Source organism: Mesoplodon densirostris, chromosome 11, assembly GCF_025265405.1.
Source record: "Mesoplodon densirostris isolate mMesDen1 chromosome 11, mMesDen1 primary haplotype, whole genome shotgun sequence".
Classification (NCBI taxonomy): Eukaryota; Metazoa; Chordata; class Mammalia; order Artiodactyla; family Ziphiidae; genus Mesoplodon; species Mesoplodon densirostris.
Window position 1 is genome coordinate 46,118,966 of NC_082671.1, and position 12,674 is coordinate 46,131,639.

The following is a 12,674-nucleotide window of genomic DNA, read 5'->3' on the forward strand; positions in this document are numbered from 1 at the left end:
TTTCTCGGGGGATGGGTGGGAATGGCATCAGCCAAACTCCAGGGGCCAAATCTGAGATTTCTTATACTATTATGAGGAGGAAATGAGGAGGGGAAGTGGGCTGTGAGTACTGGGCTAGTATCATGGGCGTGTCTGTATAGTGCCTGTATCTTTGAGTCTCAGAGAGTGACAAGGTCTCTCCCGAGGATGCACAAAACAAAATAAGAATTCCTTGGGCTCAGCAATGCTGCAGATGTAACCCAGCACCAGCCTCTCTGTCCCTGAACTGTAATTCTCAGGCTCTGGTCTGTTTCCCCTTCCCGATCTCCCAGCCCCTCCAGAGCCTGTCTGCCTCCCATCTTGAGACTTGAGTGATGCAAAGGGACAAGAGGGGAAGGGGAAGGCCTGAGTCCTAGCCTCGTCTGTGTCAGTGGAGATGGAAAGGAGGCCCTGGGAAGGGAACAGAGCAGCTGGGGGCACAGAAGTGGGAGGGGGCTCAGGAGAGGCAGCTGGCAGGCGGGAAGCTGATCTGGGGGTCTCAAGTTTCTTGACATCAATTAGAGCAGCCGGCCTGGGCTCATTAGTAGCCCAGGGTGCAGGGCTCATCAATAATGAATTCATCCCACACATTGTCCCCCTCCAGCTGCCTGCAAGGTCACCCCGCCCTCCAGCCAGCTGCCTCCCCTTGATGAGCTAAGGAACCCCTCTTCTAAGACCTCCCTAACTCAGGGTCCCTGGGGGTAGAGTGGGAGGATGGACAAGGCTGAGGGCAAAGGGGTCTCTATCACTGATCAACCACGCCTGATGCTGACTCTGGTTTGTTCTCTGAGTCCACCCAGGAGAAAGAATGGGAAGAGGCAAGGGGGGGTAGATAACAAGGTCTGGGAGAAGCAGGCTTTCTAATACTAGGCTCGAACAGCATGATGCTAGGTCGGATCTGGAGCAAGAGGACCTCCTCTGATGGGCTCGGAGACCCTACCTTCTCCCCCAAGGCCAGATTCGGGCAGCAAGGCCACAGTTCCCTGAGATCTCTGGGTCTCTGGATCAGAACAAGATCAAGGCATTAGCACCCCCAGAATTCACTTGCCCTTGAGCTGGAGCATCTTGGCAGGTGCAGAAACAGATCTTTTTTTCAAACCAGATCAGTGGGGTGAGGACAAGAGACTGCTGAGGCCCAGAAACAGGAACTTGAACTTCCTGTACCTTAATTAGCCATATGGTCCTAAATTCCCTGCAGAACCCAGGAATGCCAGTCTTCAGTCCCCTTCCTCTTTCCTAGACTGTTCTAAGACTCCAGTCTCCCCACCCTTCTACCGACCTCTTCCTCCCTCCCTCCACTGTCCCTAAATCCCAAGTGTTCTAGTTCCTACTCACACCTCCTTTCCCTCTGGCTGGGGTTGGCCTGAAGCTGGCTGCTTGGCATTCTGGGAAATCCTCCTGCTGCCCTCCCTCTTGGGGCAGGTACAGACAGGTCCAGGCTGCAGCAGCTGCATCTTCCCCAGACACCTCGCAGACTCCCAGACTCCAGCTTCGTGCTGCGGTCCCAGTTGCCTGCCTTAGAATACATCCTGTTGGTCCTTAGAATACATCCGGTGTCCTGTACTCCACCTCTCCCCTGATGTTCTCCCCAGCCCATACATTCTGTCCTATCCTCCATCCTCCCCTCCACCTCCTCAAAGACCCCCTACCAGGACTCTTCAGTCCAAGTTCACCTTAATGGGGAATGCCCTGGATAGATGCTCCCATCCCCACACCAATCCAGGTCATCTCTACAAGGCTGAGCCTCAGTTCGTGATCTTCTGTCATCTCTGGTTGCCCTAATGATCTCAGTTGCAAGCTTCTATTTCCACCTCTTTGGGTCCACTGATTGCAATTTCTTCCCTCAGACCTTCCCTAAGGACCTAGGCATTCGGACCCCAGCCAGAGATCAACCTGGGGTCCGTCTTCAACCCCACATTTCACCTCTGGGACCCAGCCCCCAGGCATCCTGCTCCAGAGCCAGGGAAACAAACAAGTACCTAAACATCCTCTGCCCCACCCTCTGCTCCTGCCCAGCCCATCCTCTGGAGAGGACTCAGGTGTCCCATCCAGCCAGGCCCCATCCCTTGCCAGAGTACTTAGGCATTCCCCACCCCATATCAGCCTGTGACCAGACTTCCCGCCCTCAGACTCAGCCCTTCCCGGGATCCCAGGCATCCTAGTTTCCAGCTTCCTGTATCAACACACACCGTCCTCTAGATGTCTTGTTCCCCCAGCCCTGGCTGCAGTGACACCGTAAATCCAGGGGACCCAGGGCAGCAAGTAGAAGAGAAAGCGGGAGGAAAAAAGGAGCCGCCAGGACGCCCTCTCCTGGAGCCCTGGGTGCCCGGGTCCCCCCTCCTCCCGTCTTCACCTGCTGCGGGCTCCGCCCCCGCTCCGCCTCGGCCGGCCTCTGCTCCTCCCCCGACTCCACCCCCCGTACCCCCAGCCCGGCCAGAACGGCCCCCGGGACAGAGCGACGCGGAACCGCGGACGCCTGGGTCCCCAGCATGATCCTCGGTGAGTGGGCTCTGCGGCTCCGCGGCTCCAGGCTCCTGGGTCCCTCTCAGTAGGTCACCCCCCCACCTCCCGCACCGCGGTGACTGCGGCCGCCCGTCAGCCACCGGTTCCCCCTCCCCCTTCATCTGGCTCCACATCTGGGGCCCCCTCTTTCCCTCTTCCCCAAACTGCCGTTCCTTCTCCCGGTAATCCAGGGAGTGGTAAAGGGGGAGACAGAGCCGACTGAGACCCCCGCCCCATAATGAGAACATTGCGTATTCATGAGGCTCATGAATATTATATGACAGCCTACGAGAGGCTGGGGGAGGGGCTGGTCCTGGCCTGGTGGAGTTGAGCGAAAGGTTCTGACCCGTCCCCCCCCTCGACCCCCCGCCCCGCCCCGGGGCCTTCCCCCACCCTTAGCTCAAACACTCCGACATCCTTCTGGGCCCAGGATAAGAGGGAAAGGAGGAAGTGAGGGGCGGGCGGGGGGAGAAGATGGTGGGTGTAGCTTCGAGGTGTGTGGTGGGAGGTGGGAACCTGAGGGCTGAAGATAAGGGGTCTGGGGAGAAAAAGGGGTGGGAAACTGTCCATCCCAGGGCCCCTGCGGCTCGGATCCTGTCTCCGCAGCCATCCTGCCCCAACACGCCAGGACCTGCCCCTCTCTCTCTCCCTGCTCTGGCTGCCTGGGCCCTTCCTTCCCGGCTGCCTTCTTCTTCCTTCCTCCCCCACCCCACCCCCACCCCTGCCTGGGCCGGGGGCACCAGCAGAGGAAGGGGCCCCGGGGAGCACAAGGATGGCGGAGGGAGACTCCCGAGGGGCTCTGGCATCCCTTCAGGCACAGCCACCCCAGCCTCATGACCTACATGGGAAGGCAGCCCCGGGAGGGGGAGGAAAGGACTCATCAGTCGGGCTGCAGGCCCCTGCCTCCACGATAGTCCACAGGCCTGCTCTGTCCTCTGACCTCTGACCTCTGACCTCTGTCCTGGCTAGGCCGGTTCCTGGGCCCTGTTTGTGGTGGGAGACCCCCCCACCAGGCCCAGACACCTGTGGACTCCCTGCCCCCCACCGGGGACACCTGGCTGCATGCTGGCACCCCAGGGCTCGCCTGGCTCCCGCCTCAGCCCTCTGCTGGGGCCCCCTTGGCTCTTTTGCTTTTCTTCTTTCGTTTGACCCCTATTGACTCCCACTAGGTGGCTCTCTCCCCTTCTGCCCTCCTTCCTCCACCTCTTTCTCACCCCCCCACTCCTGTAGCTCCTTGCTGTCACCACTCTACATCTGACCCCCTCCACCTGGCACCCCATCAAATCCATTAAATGAATGAGCCAACAGAGGCCCGAATGACTGGTTGCCTGCCTCCTTCCCAAGTGTCTCTAGCAGGAAAGAGACTCCAGGCCCATCTATGAAGACTGTCCCGACCCTAGCGTGACCCCCACCAGCACACTTGGACTCAGATTCCCAGAGCACAGGCTCCACATTCCTCCAACCTGTGCAATCCCTGCACCCTGGCCCTAGCCTGGGCACAGGCCCCAGAGGCAACATCATGCTTGTCCAGGACAGGCCAGTTTAAGCCATGCTTCTCCTGGTCAGTAGGCCTTGGAGAGGACCTTGGGAACCTGCTCGAGCCAGCCCAAGATCCCACCACAGGAGGAATGCCAGGGGCCACCAACTGGAGGCCCACCACACCTCCCTGAGGACGCTGCCCAGCCCACAGAGGGGTGGGAAGCCTGGCGGGCCACATACCTTAACCCTCTTTGACGAAGGAAGGCGAGAGGGAGGCAGCTGCCAGCCAGGCCTGAGGCCCATTCTAAGGTTTTCAGGTTCTGAACGCTGAGGTCCACTGAACCTGTGTGCAGGTGCTCTGCCCGGCAGGTGAGGCCCAGCCTGCCTGCTCAAGAGCTAGACCGTGGGCCCAGGTTTAAGGTGGTGGTTCTGGGCTCAGGTTCACTGTTCTGAGCTTTGCTTACCCTCCTCTCCAACTGGGCCCTTGGTGTGGTGTGCGGGGCGGGGGCATTAAGGGAGGCTTTTCCCATCAGGCTGGGGGAAATTCCCCAGGGGTCTTCCTTCTGCCTTTCCTGGCCACCTCCCCCCTTAGGCCCTGCCCCCGCCCACATCTCCCCCGGGGTTATTAGGGATGATGTTCGGAATCATCCCCTTGTTGCTTTCATCTTTGACTTCAAAGCCTTTCCAGCACTCAGCCGGCCTCCTGCCAAGAAGGGGGAAATTGCAGCAGAAGGGGACAAATACCTCAAATACCTGAGACTTGGTCAACAAGGCAAGATCTAGGGGTTCCAGGCTCTCCCCTTAATCCCCCAGTTTTAGGCATTTCTCGGGTTAGAAGAGGCCAAAAGGCCTAAAGTGAAAGAGGATGGATTAGAGATGAGATCCCAGTCCAGACGCCAATCTCATTTCTCCTTTCGCCCCAGAGCGTAATTCCCATTTTAACCCAGTGCTGACCCCATGTTTTTCACCACCCTGGGCCCTAACGCTACTTGCAACCCTATCCCCAGTACCTCTCTGGGATCTGAATCTCATCGCGGCCCGATCTCCAGACCAACACTAACCTGCAGCCTTACCCTCACATCCTTCCTGGCTCCTGTTCCTACCCAGACGCTGCCCCTCCCAGAGCCAGCTCACGGCAGACACTCCCATTCTTTGCCACAGGGGCTTCAGGCCCTAGGCCCGAATGACTGGTTGCCTGCCTCCTTCCCAAGTGTCTCTAGCAGGAAAGAGACTCCAGGCCCATCTATGAAGACTGTCCCGACCCTAGCGTGACCCCCACCAGCACACTTGGACTCAGATTCCCAGAGCACAGGCTCCACATTCCTCCAACCTGTGCAATCCCTGCACCCTGGCCCCAGCCTGGCCATCTGAGATGGCCAAGGGACTGGGACTCCCACCTGGCCAGAATTTCTGGGGAAGAGAGGAAGGAAAAGACCAGCTCTGAGTGGGATGGAGGGAGTAAGGAGTCAGACCTGGCTTGGTTGTGGCCTGGTGCTGGGGGGATACCTGAGCAGGATCAAAGTGCCTAGGTCCAGGTAGGGTGCAGAAATGGACAGATGGCCACCCATCCAAGGGACTGAGACTTCACCCCCCCTAAAGTGGCTGGGAACTGTCTTTAATAAAGCATTTGGCAGCTCCCCACGGAGCTAGGTGGGGCTCTATCTGCTGGAGCTAATGAGCTTCCCTCTGGAGTGGCCTGTCCCAGACAGGCCTCAGCTCCTCCCTGCCACACCTGACATGGTGTGCAGACCCACACGCACGTGCGCGCACACGCGCACACACACACACACACACCAGTTTGCTCTCCACCTCCTCCTCCAAGCCCACCTGAAGCCCTCACCTAACCAGCCATAAGAAGCCCTGGATTTCCTACTTCATTTCCTCCTTCACAGCCCTTATTATATTCCTGCCTTTTTCCCCGTCCATCCCTAGGAAAGTGTGGTGCCTGAAAGCCCTGTCTGGAGCCAGCCAGACAGGTTCAAATCCCTCACTAGCTGTGTGACTTTGGTCAATTAACTCCCCCTCTCTGAGCTGACGGTCATCTATAAGATGAGGGTTCGTTTATTTAGCAAACATTTATTGAGCTTTCTTTGTGGCAGGCCAGCACTTTACATGGATTTGTTCAATCCTTTCAACAGCTCCACGACGCAGGTACCGTTGCTCTCATTTGACAAAGGAGAAATGAGACAGAGAGAGTTCGGAAAGGAGCTAGTCACCCAGCTAGTGAGCAGTAGAGCCATCCACAGGGGGGCATATATGTAAAGTGCCTGGCATACAGGGGGCCCTTATTCTCACGATGGCGGAGAGGGGACTGAGGCGTGGGCCACCTGACACCAAGGGCCCAGTTTCTCCCAACTTGGTCCGTAAGTTGCCATCTGCCCCCTCCCACCTCTGATCTCAGTGGAGTGGACCCAGGAATCTGGGAAAGAAACACATGAATCTCCAGTTGCCCACTTTGCTTCCTTGCCTCACTCCATCCTTCCTTCCTTCCTCCCACTTCCCCTTCCCTCCCCCGACCCCAGGGCTCCTGTCAGTGGAAGAGATGAGTTGCTGGCTAGAGGGAGCTGACTGGCTGCTACCCGTTTTCCTCCAACCCCAGGAAGTACATGGAACTTCTTCTCCCCTTCCTCTCCTTGGACAAGATGGAAGCCTTTCTCAGATCTCTGCTGAATTCAGAGTTAAATTGGAGCCCTTTGGGGTTGTGTAGCAGAGAAAGAGGGTGACAGATCTCGATGGAAATCCCAGCTCTGATACTTACAGGCTGTGTAACATCAGCCAAGTCTTTTTAAGTTCTCTGAGCCTCAGTTTCTTCAAGTGTCAGATGGCTAAAAACTAATATCAGCTGCCCCATAGAATAGTTACCTCCGAGATTAAATGTGCTATACTCAGAGTGCTTTACGTGAAAACATTCTTTTTTTCTGTTGCCTTTTGTGGAACTCCTCTCTCTCTCCTCTGAGGTGGTTGTTTGAGGGGTGGGGGCCTGGAGAGTTCAGAGCCAGGAAAGGGTCAAGGAGCTGAGCTACCTCCCTCTCTGGGGCCGGAGCAAGTGCCAGCCCCGGACCAGCTGCCTGGGGTGGGTGCTGGGTGCCTGGGACTCTGGGAGTGCTCAGGTTTCTCTCACCATTCCTGATGCCGCCTGGGGCTCGTTAAGGCTGCCCTGGCCTTGTGTGCCAGGCAGGAGGAGGCAGGCACAGAGGGGAGAAGCCATGGGCAGACAGAGGGGAAGGGGAGATGGTCGCCCTGCCCCATCAGTCTGTCGGTCCCTCTCTCTCCTCTCTCCCTCTCTCCCTCTCTCGTTCTCTCTGTTCTCTGTCCTCTGGTCTTTCTGCCCTTGTCTCTAGCTCTGTGTCCAGCTTCTCAGCAGTGTCTCTGTTTCTCTCTCATTTCACTCTCTTCATCTCTCCATTGTCCCCTGTCCTCTTCTCTGTCGGTGTCTATGTCCCTTTTCTCAGTCGGCTATTCCTGTTTCTGTCAGTCTTTCCCATTCTATCTCACTCACTTTTGTCTGTCTGTCTGTCTCCCTCCTCTCCCCCTACCCCATCTCAACCCCGAGGTGGCAGAGGAGGGAACGGACATGACATACAGACCCCCAGCTGTCCAAGGGCCAAAGCCAAGCATCCTGCCCTTCTCCTTCAACCCTTAGATGTCTGCAGCCCAAGCTCCCAGCAGCCTTGACCCCTCTCTGCCTCTGGCACCCTGGCCGCCCAGTCGTAGCAGTGGATGGAAAAGACAGACCCCTCCAGACCTTCCTGGACCAGCTCCCTGCCCCCAGCTGTGCCTGAGCCCTCCCCACCCCCACCCTCTCGCATCCGATTCCCCTAATCCCTGCTCCCCCGCCCTCCCCTCTGCCCCACTTTTCCAGGACTCTGATTGGCTGATTCTACTGACTGGACTGGGGGGGAGGCTGGCAAGGGAGGGGGCAGGGGGCAGAACCAAGGGAAGGGGACGCTGTCAGGCCCAGGCCCCTGGGGGGCCAGGGCCAGGCCACTGCCTGGGGGCAGCAGGCACCAGACACTGAAGGTATGAAAAGGGGCCGGGGCCGTCTCTGGAGGGAGTAGGAAAGGATCCCAGGGGGACCCTCTGCCCCCGTAAGGTCATGGGAGGACGGGGCTAAGCTTGCAGCCTCCTGGGTTTGCCTTTGTTCCTGGGAACCCCTGTTGCTGGCAGGGGGTTGCTAGAGCCATGAAGGGCAGCCAGAGTTCCCTGACTGGTTGACAGAGAAGTCGCAGAAGGGAGCTGGGCCAGCAGAAGCCCAGAGGGGTCCTGAGGGCCTCTGGGCCAGCCGTGTGGAGCCTGGCAGGGCTCCTCCCATGGCTCTGGGGTAGGAGGAGAAGATTTCAGGGACGGTAGTGGAGTGCCTGGCCCAGAGTTTCATTTCCCCTTGGGGTCAGACCCAGGCATTCCCCTCCCAGGGGCTGGTCGCAGTTCCTCCTGCAGAGCCTGAGCTGAACATTCCCGCGGCTGACAGAGGGACCTGGGGAGGACAGGAAGGTTGGGAGAAGGGGCTCTGAGAATGGCCACAGGCAGCCCACCTCCCAGATCGAATGCCACTTTCCTACCCCGAGACATCGACAGTTAATTAAGAATTACGGCTGGGACAAAATCATAACTCTTTGCGGAGCCTGAAAGATCCAGCAGCCCTCCTCTAAATACAGGCCTCAATATTCCTCTCTAAGCAGTGGGATGAATCACTCACCTGACAGTTCTCCCTGGGGTAAGACTTAACCTTTGGGATTCCCTGGGGGAAAGCAAAACCAGAAGAAGGGAGTAGCCAGGGGGGTGGGACTCCCGAGTCCTTGTGGTCCAGCAGGCTGCCTGCAGAGAAGGCCTGTGATTTTCCTGGGTCTGTAAAATGCCTAAAGGTCTTGGGGGAGGGAGGCTGGAGAAGGGGGAAGTGAAAATCACCCAGAAGGGAAGAACAACAGGTCTGCGCCCTCCCCCAGGCCCCCAGGGCACCGTGCTCCATTGCTCCGGAGCCAGCCAGCAGGGGAAGTGTGTGTGATGGGGGTCACACTTCTGAGTGTGGGCCCCCAGATGGGGAGTGGGCCTGCCAGGCTTGGGTTGGGCTCCCGAGCTTCAGTCTTCCTGCCCCACATAATGTTTTCTCCGGTCTTTAGGCAGCTTGAGCCGGGCAGGGCCCCTCCCTCTGCTCCGGCAGCCCCCCATCATGCAGCCCCCACTGGACCTCAAGCAGATCCTGCCCTTCCCACTGGAGCCAGCACCCACCCTGGGCCTCTTCAGCAACTACAGCACTGTGAGTAGCAGCCTGCCTGCCTTCCCCACCCTTCTGCCATCCCGGCTCCTTCTCTCCCTGCCCTCTTCTCCTCTTGTATCTAATTCCTTATGTCTTCTTAGGGCCCCATCTCCTTTACTTCTAGTCACTTACAAGTGTCGCTGGCTCTCTGGTATACTATTGGCAACAATAACAATAATAACTAATATCCGCTGAAATCTGGCTATGGGCCAGACACTGCTAGGTGTTTTATATGAATCATCTCATTCAGTCCACCATCGAGAGAAGTCACAAGACCTAGACTGGTGGTAGTGAGTACAGGAAGGTGGAAAGAGAGACTCTTCAAGGGCATCAGCAGCCTGTTTGTAAGCTCCAGCTCTCTGGAGCCCACCGTTGGGTGCGTAGGCTAGGGTCAGTGGGGTAGGGCTTGGAGGGCTGGCAAAGTCGTCTAGATTTAATCACTGTGAAATGGGGAGGCATTATCCATTCTTGAGCAGGAGAGTGAGTGGGAAGGAGCAGTGTTTGAGGCAGGTGAGTGGGGCAGCTGGATGGAAGGGAGCTGAGACTGGAGGATGCTAGCCAGTTAGGAGGCTGTCCCAGCAATAAGGGCCTGCAGGGGAACCTGGAGAGCCAGGCTGGGCCCGTGGCATTGGCAGAGTGAGTGAAGGAAGGGGGGTGGGTGAGGTTTTTCCAAGGAAATATTGACAGGCCACGGTGACCAACCAGGGTTTGGGGGTGGGGGAGAGAAGATGAGTCAAGGATGACTCCAGGGCTCAGGTCTCTGTGACTGGGAGAGAGAAGTCACCTTGCCAGGGGCAGGGGGTTAGAGGAGGAGGCTGGCCTGAGGTGAGACTGCTGAACGCACTTTAGGACGTGGTGAGTTGGTGGACCAGTGGGATGTTGAGCCCAAAATGTCCAACAGACAGTTGGAATCTGGCTCCTGGAGAGTGGGCTGGAGCTAAAGGCTTGGGGGAAGTCAGCTTTATTCAATTCAAGTAACCCACCATCAAACCATATTCAGTTACAGACACGTACTGAGCATCAACTATGCACCAGGCACTGCAGTAGATGTGTGTTTGTGTGTGTGTGTGTGTAGTTTTTGTTTGTTTGTTTGTTTGTTTGCCTGCACTGTGTGACTTGTGGGATCTTAGTTCCCCAACCAGGAAATTGAACCTAGGCCCTCAGCAGTGAAAATGTGGAGTCCTAATCACTGGACCGCCAGGGAATTCTATACTTGATCTCAGTAGATGTTTCTATACTTGATCTCATTTAATCCTCACCATAACCCAACAAAGTAGACATTATTATTCCAGTTTGACATACTGGAAGACAGAAACTAAGGCCCAGAAGGGTTTAGGAATTTATCTAAGTTGACGCAGTACGTGCCTAAGGTATGATTTGAACCCAGAGCATCTGACTCCAAATACAGTTTTCTTTATACCTGCTGCTTCCTCCAGACTCCTCCCAGAGAATCCAAACCAACATTTGCAATGCGCTTTGAGGTTTAAAAAGCATTTTTCATATCTCAGTTTTTATAGCAACTCTATGGGGTAGCTGTCGTTTTATCCTCGTTTTACAGACGAGAAAATTGAGTAATGACTATCAGGAAGGCGCTGTCCTAGATAAAATGGAGACATGAGGGTAAATATGACATGCTCCCATGCTAAAGGCGCTATATTCAGGAAAGAAGTATAGATGTGTATGCAGTGATCTACAATGCAAAACAGAGGAAGGGTTATAAATATCGTGACAGAGACACTAACAAAAATTCAATTGAACAAAAAAATTTTTGAGCACCTACTATGTGCTAGGCACTGGTATCAGGGACACAGGACTCAGTCTGTGCTTGGAGAGCTCATGGTGTAGTTGGAAAGACAGCAAGTTAGCATTTACCCTATAGTATGAGAAGAGCTGTGCTGGAGGCATGTAGCTTGTAGGGGAGCCCAAGGGGGTGTCAGGAAAGACTTGTTGGATGTGGTGAGGGACCAACCAGAGCTGAGCAGGAAAAAAAAAAAAGAAAAAGAAACAGCAGAGGAAAAAGGGATGGAAGCTGGAGCAGGTGACGTTATGATTTGGGCTTTGAAGAACTATTAGGATTTTAAAAGGGATTTCAGAGAACACTCAGACTGAAACAAGGGCTAAAAAAGAGCACTTGAGAAACTGCAATTGACTGGGTGTGACTGGAGCAGAAGGTGCTGGGAATAGTTTCCCCCCAGTCTACATACCTGATTTACATTTAACCTTGGGTCTCCTATCTTTGTCCCCATTTTATAGATGAGGAAACACTGACCCAGAGAGGTTAAGTGACTTTCCCAAGATCACAAAGCTACTTAGTTGATTCACATGGATAATCCCAAGTTTCTGACTCCCCAGGTTCATGGCTCCACGGCCTCTAGTGGGGAGGAGCTATTTAAAGCCATGAGAGTGGATAAGCTTGGAGAGAGTGTGGCCAGGTGTTGAGTGATACCAGCTTTGGCATCAGACTGGCAGGATTTGAATTGATGTTCCAAAAGTACTGGCTGTGTGACTTCAGGCAAGTTACTTAACCACTCTGAACCTCAATTTTATCAGCTGTAAAAGAAGACAGTAATAGTACCAACTCGCAAGGTTGTTGTGAGAATCGTATTACATAATCAATGCCTAGCACCTAGCACAAAGTAAGTTTTCAATCAGTGTAAGCTGCTATGATTATTACGTTATTTCATTGTTTTTATTTAATAGAGGATCAGAGAGAGAAAGGTAGCTTCCAAGGCCCAAGCCTTGGGGAATAAGCAGAATTAGGCAGTGGGAACAGGAGGAGGCCCCTGCAAAGGAAATGAAGGAGCCACAGGAGGGGGTGGGGACAGAACCAGGTTCCTATAGAGCTGGAGAAGCCAAGGGAGAGAGTGTGGCAGGCTGCATCAATAGTGCCAAATTCTGCAGGGGAATGAGGACTGCAGAAAAGCTGCAGACATGCCTTGGCAGTACTGTGCAGCAGTTAAGTACAGGGCTTTGGAGTCAGAATGCCCGGGTTTAAATTCAAATCCCAGTTCAGCCACTTACTAGCTTATGACCTTGGGCAAATTATTTAGCCTCTCTAAACCTCAGTTCCCTCATCTATAAAATGAAGGTAATAATAGTACTTCCTATTATAATAGTGGTTGTAAAGATTAAATTAGATAATCCATGCAAAGAGCTCTGTCCAGACGCTGGCACATTCCAAGGGCTCAGTCAACATTAGGTGGTGGTGATGGTATTATTATTCACGGAAGAGTCTCTCCTTCCCTGCACTAATACTTCCAGATGTCTCCTACTCCTACCCCGTAGACCCCTCCCTGAATTATGTGTCCCTCTGCCCTTGGAGATCCCTCACTGTCTCCCAAAGACAGCCTCTCTCTACATCCAGGCCCCTGCTTCGCTCATCTCTCGGCCCTAGGTGGAACGGAGGGGATGAGATCCAGAG